This window comes from Trichosurus vulpecula, chromosome 4 (assembly GCF_011100635.1).
Source record: "Trichosurus vulpecula isolate mTriVul1 chromosome 4, mTriVul1.pri, whole genome shotgun sequence".
NCBI classification, from domain to species: domain Eukaryota; kingdom Metazoa; phylum Chordata; class Mammalia; order Diprotodontia; family Phalangeridae; genus Trichosurus; species Trichosurus vulpecula.
In genome coordinates, this window is record NC_050576.1 from 250332016 (window position 1) to 250345504 (window position 13489).

A 13489-nucleotide genomic window follows, 5' to 3' on the forward strand; every position below is an offset into this window, starting at 1 on the left:
AACTGAGCACCAGAGAGGAGTACTTTTTTTTAAAGTTCAGAAAAATTTTATTTTCAAAATCACAACACTAATTTCAAATTTTTTAACACTAACTTCAAATTTTATAATTTAACTATTGCAAGAAAGAAATATGAACTTGTTTTAAGCTTTTAAAAACAATTTTAGCTTTCTCTAACAAGAATGGAAAATCATAGAGGCTAACTTAAAAAGCACAAAATAAAATTATTCCTCTGTATTCCTCTGGTTAAGACAAAATAAACTCAATTCTTAATTCCTTTGAAAAGGCATTCTGGTTGAAAAATTCATATTTCTTTTAATATCTGCTTCTGCCTCCTCTTTCAGATTGGCTTCCCCCATGGCTACTACCTCTTGGCACTCCACGACTTGAACTGCTATACAAATCAGGGCAGGATATTTCCTATCCATTGAAGGAGGAAGTCTTCTCTCCTGTCTGACAACACGATCAGGACCATGTGAATAGTTATCAATTTGGCTACTTGAGTAACTATCATGACTTCCACCGTATCCATCTCTTGTGCTGCTGTAATCATCATAGTGACTCCTTCCTCCATAAGAGGGAAGAGGTATTTGAGCAGGTGGAGTACTACAGGAGTTACCATAATTCTCTTAAGAATCTCTGTAGGACCCTCCACTTGAATGATCTGAATAGTCTCTATCACAACCTTCACCATAGCCATCACGGTCACTGTATCCTCCAGATGTATACTTATGTGAGCTAGAGTGGCCATAGTCATGGTATGCATAGTACCTTGGAGGTGGAGCATAATCTCTGATATCTTGAGAACTTGCATATTCTCTTCTTGAATAACTCTCTTTAGTTCTGTAACTGTCATCTCTTTGTGACACATACACATCCATGCATGATGACATTGTTTCTCTTCATGGAAGACCTCCATAGCTATCTCTCCCATGAGACATTGGCCCTCTTCATCCCATTCCACTACTGCTACGCACTGGTCCAGAAGGTACAGACTTTCTAGCTAGAAGTCCCCCACTTTGTGGAGGTAGACCCCTTTTAACTGGGAGTAGTCCCCTGGAAGAACCCATGTTGAAATTAAGAGAAGATCCACAGTCATCCATGTGTCTCCATGAGGTGGCCCTCTTGCTCCACTACTTCCTCCTCATCCACCTCCAAGACCTCCTGGAGGACTACTTCTTGGAGGGGGTGGCAGCCCTCATCTAATACCACTTTCAAATGATGGTTTCGAGGCTTGCTCCTCCTTAATTGATTTTCCATGTAAGGACTTTCCATACATGTCTCTTGAAGCACTTTTTGCATCAGCGGGACTCTCAAAAGTAACAAAAGCAAAGCCTCTGAATTTATTGGTTTCCCAATCTTTCATCAACAGAACTTCTACTATCCGGCTATATTTTCCAAAAAACTGATTGAAGACTTTTTTTTCATTTGTTTTTGTATTGCGTTCTATAAACAACTTCTCTGGATGATCCACTTCCATCATTTAAAAAAAAATCTCAGCACAATTCAATGAGCAACATGAAGCCTAGTGAGGCAAGACGAGAGGTACTTTTTTCTAGGTCATATAGTATTTACTAAATTCCCAGTGAGTGCGACAACTGATCACAGGCATTGTGGAGAGAGAGAAAAAATGGCAAGTCACTTCAATGGAGTCAATTTTCATCTAAGGAGGGGGCTTTGGGCTGGAGATAGTGGCGATGTTGCTAGTCACTGACAATGTCACTGAATAGCCTTCCCAAGCATGAATATGTCTCCTTTGGTTCCTTGAGAAATTTGATGACTTCATAAAGGATTGTGATTCCATCCCTTCCCCAAGTAACATACATTTTTATAAACACTGCCCAACGTCCATCACACCCAAATGGAATGAACTCGCAGTCTGGGGAACTGTCTGTGACATAGAATTGTTGGTATTAAATCAATGGAATATACAATCAGAACCCCATTCACACACCCTGAAAAACCCAATGCTCTTTAGCAAGGGACTTTTAAATCCTTCCTATGCTTAGCAAAGCAGGTTACATGTTTGATACCTGAACTTCAAGAATTTCTGGAATTTCACCAAGTGTGTGTCTCATCAGAATTTGTCTCTCCTGCCAAAATTTGCCATAAGCATGGAAGAGATAAAACACCAACCCCAAAGCATCTGGGCAGAAGACAAAAGGAATTCAACAAACAGGAAAAGGTGTTTCTTTAAAATTTGTGCTTCAGTCATTTTTCTTCAATGTTTCATATTGTTGTCAGGATATTGCCCACATGATACCCAAAGAATTAGTCAATTCTGTATAAAAATGAGTTAATTAAGTGATAAAAAAGCACTGTGGTTATTTGGCATTGTATAGATAAGACTTTTTTCATTTTTCAATGACTTTGTTATTGTGTATAAAGTGCTTGAGTGAACTAGTAGCTAATAATTGCTTTAGATAGACTTTGCATCATGTACAATTATGAATCTTTGCAATATATGAGTTTTATCTTGTGATACTTGCCGTAACTTTATAATTCTAGGGTCACAAGATTAGAATGGATTAGGCTATTTTCTGCTACAATTCCTTTCTGCTCTGCTCAAAATGCTCTAATGTTTCCCACTTGCCTCAGAATAGAATATACATTCTGATTCAACAATTAAAATTCTTCACAGTTCAACTCCAGGTTACCTTGCCTTATATATTACCTCCTTTCCTACACACTCTACATTTCAGCTAGGTTGGCTTGTTTGCTGGTCCTCACAGAGGACAGCCCATCTCCCATCACTATGCTTTTGCACAAGCAGGACCGCATGCCTGGAATGTTCTTTTTTTTATGTCTACTTCTTAGATGTCACCTACCTTAAGGGGCCTTTCTTTATTCTCCTAATATCTATTGCCATCCCCAGTCCTTTTGTATTTATTTCTGACATATTTTGTATTTATTTATCTGTAAACCTGTTGAATCTAAGTGTAATGAAGGTCTCTCAAGGATAGTGACTATCCTTCTTTTGTATTTGTAGTCCTGGGGCCTGTTACATAGCATGAGCTTCATATGTATCTGGTGACTTATTATTATGATAGTGTCTTATATAAACTTCCACCAGGTCAGCAGTGATGTCTTAGTGGTGCTCCCTCTGGCAGCTGGGTGGTACAGTGGAAAAGGGCACTAGATCTAGAGTCGAGAAGATCCAGGTGCAAATACAGCTTTAGACACTTACTAGCTGGATGACACTGAGCAAGTCATGTAGTTGTTTGTCTCAGTTCCCTCATCTGTAAAATGGAGATAATAATAGCATTGATCTCCCAGGATTGTTGTGAGGATCAAATGAGATGATAATTGTAAGAAGCTTAGCATAGTGCATGGAACATAGTAAGCACTACATATGTTAGTTATTATTATTAACTTTAAAGCACCTTGTGCATAATAAGCATCATATAAGTGTTAGCCATCATCATCATCATCATCATCATCATCATCATCATCATCATCATCTCATGACCCAAATATCCAGGATTCTCTCAGGCATGGTCAGCTGAGGTAAAGAGCACATTTTCCCATTTGTAACAATTTTAAATGATTGTCCTGGGGGTCTAGAAGGCAGAACAATCAACTCCTCCCAAAGCCTTCTTTTATAGAGGGCTCAGAACTTTATAGGTAACTCTCTCTTTTCCATCATCTGCTCTACTAAGTTTCAATTCCACAAACATCATGTCCATGCACTGGGTAGCCTCTGTTCCTCTCACCCTTTCAGCTTGCTCTTGTATATTTCCTTTCCCATTGGATTATAATCTCCTTGAGGGTAGATTCTTTTTAAAAATTTTCATTCCACTCGCTGCTTAGCACAATGCCTAGCACATAGTTTGTACTTAAGAAGCATTTATTGGGTTGAAAATTATTCTGGAGAAATAAAATATATAAGCTTAGAGGGAATTTATTCACCAGGTATTCATTATACTCAAGAAATCACAGGTCTAAACCAAAATATACATTTCTTATATAAGACCATAGGCTATAGTCAGTCAACATAGTAGAGATAAGTAACTACGTTCCATTAGGAGCAAGAGTTTCTAAATGCAGGAATTCCTCACTGAAAGGAATCACAGGTATGGACCATATTTCATATCGGAATAAAATACCTAAATCTAAATGAAATTGTTACAATTGGTGGAACTACTGGCTGGTTAATTTTATTTTTGAGTGAACTGAGATTGGAAGTGGCAATAGGATTATTCACTTAAAGCTTTCACATATTCAGAAAGGCAGTATAGTACAGACATACCTCGTTTTGTTATGACTCACTTTACTGTGCTCAGCAGATGCTGCGTTTTTTACACATTAAAGGTTTGTGGCAACCCTGCATCAAGCAAGTCTATTGGAGCCATTTTTCTAACAGCATGTGCTTACATGATTTTTCTGTGTCACTATTTGGTAATTCTCACATTATTTCAAACTTTTCATTATTATTAGATCTGTTATGGTGATTTGTGATGTTGCTAGTGTAATTGTTTTGGGGCACCACAGATTGGGCCCATATAAGAAGGTGAATTTAATCAATAAATATCATATGTTCTGACTGTTCCACCTCTGAGCTGTTTTCCTCTCTTCCTCTCCTTGGGTCCTATTCCCTGAGACATACAACAATATTGAAATTAGGCCAATTAATAACCCTGCAGTGGCCCCTAAGTGTTCAAGTGAAAAGAAGAGTAAATCCATGAGGCAAACTTCATTGTCATCTTATTTTAAGAAATTGCCACAGCCACACCAAGCTTCAGCAACCACCACCCTGATCAGTCAGCAGCCACCAACATCGAGGCAAGACCTTCCACCAGCAAAAAGATTAGAACTCACTGAAGGCTCAGATTATGGTTAGCATTTTTATCATCATTTTTAATTAAGGTAGGTACATTGTTCTTTAGACATAATACTACTGCACACATAATAGACTACAGTATAGTGTAAACATAAATTTTATGTGCACTGGGAAACAAAAGAAAAATTTGCGTGACTCGCTTTATTGTGGTGATCTGGAACCAAACCCTTAATAGCTCCAAGGTGTGACTGCATAGTGAAAAGCATGCTGGCTATGGACCTGAAGTCATGTAATGGATTGGGTAAGTCACCAAACCACTCTAGGCCTTGGTTTCCTATCTATAAGGTGAGAAGGTTGGCTGAAATGATGTCTAAGGTCCCTTCCACTTCTAATCTGCTATCCTATAGTATATGTTTATAGTGAGATTTTCCTTCATTGTTCCACTAAATTGCCCTTTATTTTATTATAAGCAATTAGCTCAATGGTCCACACTGAAGATAAAAAGTAGGATGGTATATACCTGCAAGAGGATGCCCTTGATAGGGTTTCCACAATTTGGTTCTAGTCTGTCTTTCAGACTGATTTTATGCTACTCTCCTTCATACATTTCATTAAAACTAGGGCCTGACATTCTTCCACATTTAGCCAGGATAATGCTGAGAGTCCATGACAAACAGAATGCAAGCTTGGCCAATAAGCTGTTTCAATGATCCGGCTAGCAGCTGCTGTGGGGGGTGTAAAATCAACAACAACCAGCTCATAGAACGCTGCAAGCTCAGGTTCTTTTGATCTGCTTTACTAAGGAAAGCAACGTTAAGGGGTTAACAAGCTTACTTTAATTCAGCATACAAATACCATTCACTTAGTTCAGGGGAAAAAGCCAGCACCCCAAACTTCAGAGCAAATACAAACAAATTACAAACATCGACAGACAGACCAAATATAATTCATAGTTACCAACATCTAAGTTCAGCCTGGGAGCTCATAACAAGGGCTGGCCGAGAGTCACATGTGCCACCAGTGCTGTGGGTCAGAGCTTCGAAAAAGAGAAAGTCAACCCTGGTTTTATATCTTTTTTGGGGTCAAGGTTGAGTCACGCATGCGACTCACCCACATGACCTAAAATCATCACAAAGACGGGACTTAAACCCATGTGGTCTAAAAGCCTCTGATGTCACAAACATGTCACTCAAACCCAGGTAAACTAGGCTTTCCCTTGGGCCAAGGAGGTCATCAAGGACTCATAATTTAATCAAGGAAATTAAGGCCAAACTCTTCAAGGGCACTTGGTTGAACTAAGTGCTAAGAGCCCATTTTGACTGCCAACACATAAGCCCAGTCCTTGTGGCAGCTGAATCCAGAGTGCTGAACTGATAGCATTCCCAAGCAGACTTTTAAGTATGTGTAGACATTCTAAAGCTGATTTCAATCTGCTAGCCACTGGTTGTGTAGCTAGCTAGTACCTTTCCTTCTTCTTTCAGCTGACTCTTCATCCTTTGGAGGCATTCCAGAAAGAGAACAGAGAAAATTTGTTGAGGGAAGAAGCCCCCACTCATGGCCAATACATCGCTTGTATATATAGGTCTCTACCTTTTCCTCAGTGATTGTTTTTTTGTTTGTTTATTTGTTTTACATGAAGGATACTGGAGATTGTGAACTTTGAGAGGTCAGGAGAGAGAGAGCCATTGACGAGGTCTGAAAGCAGAGTCCAAAATGGGTTTTATATCCAACCCAGCATTGAATATTCCTCTCCTGTGGAAGGATATTTGGGACCCAGTCAGAAGTAACTGAGAAAGGAACTTATTAAGTAGTAATGTCACATAGGGTCATGAACTCAGAAGGACCAGTGATATATAGAAACTGCATTAAATTTGAGCCTATTGTGCAGAAAGACCAAGGTGATATGGGGGAGTATATGCCTCCTCAGCCATTGAAGAGAAAGGATATCTATATCTATATCTATATCTATATCTATATCTATATCTATCTATACTATATATATATATTTTTATTATTGCTATATCTTTGAAGCAAATATCTCCTTGTAAAAGTTAACTGATGTCAATTGGTTAAATGGAAATATTAGCTCTTTTAGTGATTAATAATGGGAGGGACATTCCAGAATAAAAGTTTTCCATATATTAATCACACTGGTTTACTAATGGTAGGATTTGAACCAGGTCATTACAGAGATTACTCTTTGGGGGTGGATGAGTTAAGGGCAAAATTCATGAAGATGATCTATTATGGCTAGAGGAGTTTTGATTGGCATTATTTGGGGGAATACTTCATGATTGAAATCACAGAACATTTGAAATGTTAATACATCAAAATAATAAAAATATAATTAACTACCTTTGCTTAAGTCAATTCAGTTCATAAGGCAAAGAGAAGAACTGGTTTCAATTTCAAATGACTATAAGATTTGGAATTGGAAGGTACATCAGGGGTAACTTAGTCTACCCTTACCCCCCCTCCCCATTCTATTGATGAGGAAACAGGCTCAGAGCAATTAAACTCTTAGTTCCAGATTCTATATTATAATGCTGTCTTTCTGACGGCCTTCTCCTCTTAGACTAATTCTTTTGTGAAGTCGAACTAGGCCACCTATTGCCTCTGTTCTTACCTAGCCTTTAAACACCGAATAGGTGTTGCCTCAGACAAACTGAGACCTGGGAAAGACCTTAGCTTAGAAAGGCCAAGGTCTCCCACTGCATCCTGGCCCATCACCATTAATCCTGACCTTAATGACTCTGGAGGAGAGGGTGCGGCTGATGACTTTGCACAGCTCTGCCTCACTTGCAAGTGAGGCACCACCCTCCCGATGCCATTGGTCCTCCTTGAGAATGAAGGAAGAACAACAATGTACAACAGGCTGAAATGACAAAATTAGGAAAAGATAGAGATTTTTCATTGTCATCTCAAGAAGGACTGCTGTGCATATCCACCTGACAAAGCTTCAGTAAGCATCAGGACATATAGCTACCTAAATGGAGATCTGACAAGATCTTTTATAACTTTTCTCTACCCAAATCCATCTACCCTATAACATGATATTTCTGCAGCCTCCCCAGTGGCTCTCCCACCCTCAGCTATCCCATGACCACCCACCTGGAATAAATATGTCCTACGGATCTCATGTACAGTGGTTTATCCATATTGAAATAATTGAGTTAACTGTAAATACATGTGTTCAATTCATTAAGACACATTCTTGAATGTGTCCAGCACTTTTGGGTGTTAAGATAAAAAGACAAAAACAAAGCGGTTCCAGCTTTCAAGGAGCTCAAGTCCTACTGGGTCATCTCACTCCAAAAAGTTCATGACAAGCATAAGAAGAAAATAATCTACCATGAAGTTAAAGGCACAAACATTTGGGTCAAGAGAATGAAGAAACAGAGAAATCCCATGGAAGACTTGAGAAGAAGCCATCACACATGAAAATATCATTAATCTTAATGACTTTTTAGATAGGACCCAGACATTTATTAGGGTACAGGGAATAAAAATCATAGAGTCTTTGAATTGGAAGGAACCTTATTTATTTCAACAAGTACCTGAGAAAAGAGCCAATGTTAGATCACTGGCTATATGCTTAACATGCAATAAAAGAAATTGTGTAAGCAAAGAAGGAAAGTATCTCTAGGGAAATGAAGAAACGGGGAGAGTTAGAGGGTGCCATTTGAGCCAGTGTATTCTTCTCTTCTTTTCCTGAATGAATAAAGGGTCTTTCCATCTCCCCAATGGAATAGTTTAAGCTCTAGGTATCAAAGACAGTGGTCTGACAACCAGTTGTCATCCTGGTGAATTTTAAGTGTTCTTTACCATCACCTCCCCTATCCCTACCCTTTATCTCTCCTCTGCTTTATTTCCTTGCCATACATTTCCAGCTTTAAAAAAAAAGAGATTTTTTTTTGCAAATATATACTTGGTCAAAATAGTTTCCTTTGTTTTTTTTTTCTTAATTTTGTGTGTGTGTGTGTGTGTAGGGGATTCCATTCTTTGATTTTTTTTAATATGATTAATTTGGTTTTCCCTTTAAAAATAAAATTATTTCATCATTTATCATTTTTAAACAGTATACTTTTATTCTTTAATTCAATTTTATTAATCTCTGATTTTCAATATGGTAGGTGAGAGAAGAGGATCCATTTTTTAAAAATCATTTCCCATGTTAAAATCAGTCTAAGAAAGTTGACATACATGAAAAAAATGGTCAATTTTAGTCAAAAGCACCAAGGCCTTCCTAACTCCTTCATGTCCTTGAATTTTACTCCCAGGAAAATCATCTCCAATCACTGAAATATAGACTTCACCCTCAATTTTTCTTGAAATAACAAGGTCCACATCTGCATTTATAAACTCTGCATCATGCTAATTTTAATACAGATTTCCTGGGACAGATATGAAATGACTATGTTCTAAATATAAAATATGATATTATCCCATTCGTTTCTCTTTTCTGCCTACCCTCAACCAAGTGTCAAAAGTGGAAGGAAGAGACTCAGTTGGAGAATCTGGGTCATGTATGTTTGTTTCTCCTCCAAGCCATTTGACAGGTTGACAGATGGATATACAACTGAGTACTCTGCCTTTTGCATATTGGCAAACTGATATGGGGCAGGGATATGAACATATTTTCATATTACGGTGACAATAAATATGCTGGGCTCGAATCTCATTCAATGTAACTCCATGGAAGAATTCCCTCGGAGTACATAGACTGAGGCCTGGCCTACTATTTTTATCACATCAATTTCGGTAGTCAGCAGGAAGAAACACTAAATTTTCTGGGGAAACGTTACTGCTTTTTGGCATACAATAACCTCATATTCACTGCAAGCAAACATGAGCATAAATTCATTTATGGATGACTGCAAGAGCTATTTCCTTTATGGCTATTGACATATGATCATATAAACCCTTGGGAGGTTAAAAATCTGTTCTAATTCTCCAAAAAATAAAATTAAAAATAAAAAATAATCTGTTCCACATGCAAGCTCATCTCTTCTGTAATGAGGCAGCCAATAAATCAGAGGAGTACTGTTTCCTTGTGAAAAATCTATATCCTCCTGACATTGATATAATGAAACTTCCAGACATTGAATGAAGGAAGTCATTTCTAGAAGGAATTATCATGGGAGTTGGAACCAATTTGGGCAATTATTTCAAGTTAAAACTTTATTCAAATCTGCCATTTGTTACCTGTGTGACCTTGGGAAAGTCTTTTTGTCTCTCTGGGTTTCAGTTTCTTCATCTATTGAAGTGATATGGTAGAACTAGATGACCTTTAAGGTCCTTCCTAGCCCTGAGGCTAGAATCCTATGAATGAGTGGCAGGTCATTGGCCTCAGATAACAAACTACTATACCAAGTGCATTTGGTGGTGGTGGTGGTGGTGGTGGTGGTGATGGGACTATACTTAGGATTTTATTGACAAGGGGAGCTACCAGTGTGGAAATTCCTTTCATCAACATAAATCAGAAATTCACCTGTAACTTAGTCATAAGGAGTTGAGAGTCCATCAGTGAAACCATAGACCATCCCAGAATTACTTTGATATTTTCATTTAAATAAGGAAGTAACCACCTGCCTGGGTGGCCACATGGTAAGCCAGAAAATAAGCAGTGATCTGATAAAATATAGCACAGTAAGTAAGCTGCTATGTCTAGATCTCCAAGATTAAGAATTCTAGGAAGCAGATTGTAACAGAGTCGAAATGTTAAAGATCACATACGAGATCCCAGCAGGAGACTTGGGCCTTTTTTAAATTGCCTTAGATTGGTAGACATACCTTTCTCACTCAGGATTCTGAGTTAGAATCGACTTAGGAGCATCCTCTCATTCAACAATGCTCCCAGGGTGGAATTTCCTTCTATAATATCTAGGACAAATGGCCAACTTGAACATTTCCAGTAATGGGGAAAATGAATGACACCCAAAAGAGGCCATTTCATCTTTGGGCAGCCCAGCTCGTCGGCTACCAAACGTAGCTAGTGGCAGTTTCATTCTTGTTTTATTGGTGTCTAGAGTGGTGAATGACTGAAAGATTTTTCACTGTCTGTGTTTTGCATTGGTCTTGTTTTGTAGAAATGAGGAGTTCTCTCCTCTAAATGACCAAATATGGTAGATTTCTGATATAATCTATAGCAAGCAGTGGTGGTATTGTTTCAACTTAATTATAGTCTGCTTCACTACAAAGTTACAGATGAATGTCCAGAAAATGCTTTCAAAGTTGAACATCAACATGTTGGGAATCATAGTGTCTTAGAGTTAGAAGGATTCTCCAATTGGCTAGTCCAACCCCCTTTTTGTACAGCTATATAAAACAAGGTGAATTATCCCTTCTGTTGAACCTGACAATTCTCTAAGTATATCTCCAGTGATTAAGGAAATTCCCTATACTGATGAAATCATAGGCCTGATAAAACAAAACAAAAATCGGCTCCCTGCCTTACCACCGCCCCCCCCACCCCATGGTTGTCCTTGTGAAGACCTGATCTTCTTTTTACCCAGTTGAAGATTGGTGTGGGCCATAATCTCCCACCTCCTTTCTAAGGGGATCCTATCCATCTGGGCTATATGAATGCTGCTAATCCCTTGGCACAGTTTGGTTTCCCACCCCACCCCCACTCCCTTATCTTCCCCACCTCCCAGTCTATTCGTTCATCCAGTTTATGTACTCCACAAAGATTTCTCCTCTTTGGAAAAGTTGCTCTGGATTTTCAAAGCAATTTTGCAAACTCCATTTTTCTTTCTGCCAAATGAAGACATATATTAAGATATAGCTCAGCATTCATTTCATTTTAGGATCAAATAAAAGGATTAATTTTAAACCAGTTGTTAAAACAGTGCTAACCAAGGATGAGCAGTTTGGATAAAACCGAGGATAACAGTTGGTGTCCTTTCAATATGACCAGACATTGTTCTTGTATATAAAATGTGGTTTAAGCAATTCAGTCTTATTTCTAAATGGTCTACCCAGGCCAGAAATGGTTTGGCATGTTTGAATGTGTTAGTGGTATTGGCCATATACAATAATCAATTAAATCTTTCACTGAAATAAATATGCAGAGTGCAATAGAGGCACTCGGGAGTCAGAGAAACACCAATTGAGAAGCTTTGTGTTTTAGTGAGAGAGTACTGGAACTTGGAGACAGGAAACGCTGGGCTTAGATCCCATCTCAGACACTGACTGGCTGTGTGTCCCTGCAGAAATCACATCTCTGTGCCTCAGTTTCCTCAGATGTAAAATAAGAGGGATTGGACTTGATGCCTTCCGAGTTCCCTTCCAGCTCTAAATCCGTGACCCTATGATCTCTGATTAACAGAGCACCATAATTATTTGTTGATTTTTTTTCAAAATATCCTAAGGGATGATTCTGTGAATCTGAGATTTGGAGTGCCCTTCACTCTTTTCCATAATGAAGTAGGGGAATATGGGCGTAGAATGTAGTATACACAGTTGTATTCCAGTTGATTTTTTTTCTTAAATATTTGTCTTTGTTACAACAGAAGGCTCATTATTATTATATGTATATGTACATATATATATGTATGTGTATGTAAATGTGTATAGGTATAGGTATATGTATATATACGTGTAAGTGTATATGTATATGTCTGTGTATATGTTTGCGTATATGTCTGTGTCTGTGTCTGTGTATATGTCTGTGTCTGTGTCTGTGTATATGTATATATGGCAGGAGGAGAATATCTAGAAATGACTATAATGTAAAAACAAGAAACTTCTGCACAATCTAAAGAATTGCCTCTATAATCTTGTTTGTGAGAGAAAAAAGAGTAATTAATCTTTCATATAACAGTGTCCAGCACCTTGTAGTCAGTCAGTCAGTCAATGACCATACGCTATTACCAGGTGCCCGGCATTGTGTTAAGTACTGGGGATACAAAGAAAGGTGAGAGACGGTCCCTGCTCTCAAGGAGCTCATGGACTCATAGGATGACCATGAGATATTTACACAGCATTTAAGATTTGCAAAGAGTTTTTAAAATATTACCTCATTAATGCTCACACCTATCCAGGGAGGAAGATGCTATGATTACCCCCATTTTACTGTTGATGAAATTGAGATATATTGTGTTTAAGCACCTTGCCCAGGGTCATAACACTATTAAGTATCTGAGACTGGATTTGAACTCAGCTCTTTCTGAGTCCAAGCCCAGCACTCTCCACTGCTCCACCTCGTTTCTTGGGAGACGCTGAACAAATGCCAGTTGACTGACATCACCTCTAGACCCAGCCTCAGCCAATTGCCCAGTTAGTCTCTCTGTTTTGAAGTCTCTATCTTAGTATGAGTCTCTCCCAAGGAAAACTAGAGAAATATAGAGCTAACTAAGCTTGGAGTTTTGTTTCACTTTGCTTTCCTCACTAAGGGGTAATCAATTTGGCCTCTTTTGAAAGAGCTAGACTTGAAAGGAAGCTAATAGCCACCTCCTCTTTGTCTTGTCCTCTAACCTGTCTGATCAAGCCTCATTTTGGCTAAATTCCTAGGAGCTAAAATTGCTTGCACAGACCATTTCGATCAAGGTCACAGCTGATCAGCTGCTTCCAGAGAGGAGGACCAGAGATGCTGCTCATGGCTTAATCATGAAGCCTCATAGAGACAAGCAACAGCATCAACTTTAAAATGTCGATCTTATTTCAGACTAGTTCCCTGGACTAGGGAATACACTTGGATAAATGCAGTA

General features: G+C 38.5%; 1 pseudogene; it reads right to left on the bottom strand.

The window, feature by feature from the left end:
* Nucleotides 1–313: 313 nt before the first annotated feature.
* Nucleotides 314–1481, bottom strand: LOC118845341 (annotated as a pseudogene).
* Nucleotides 1482–13489: the final 12008 nt, after the last annotated feature.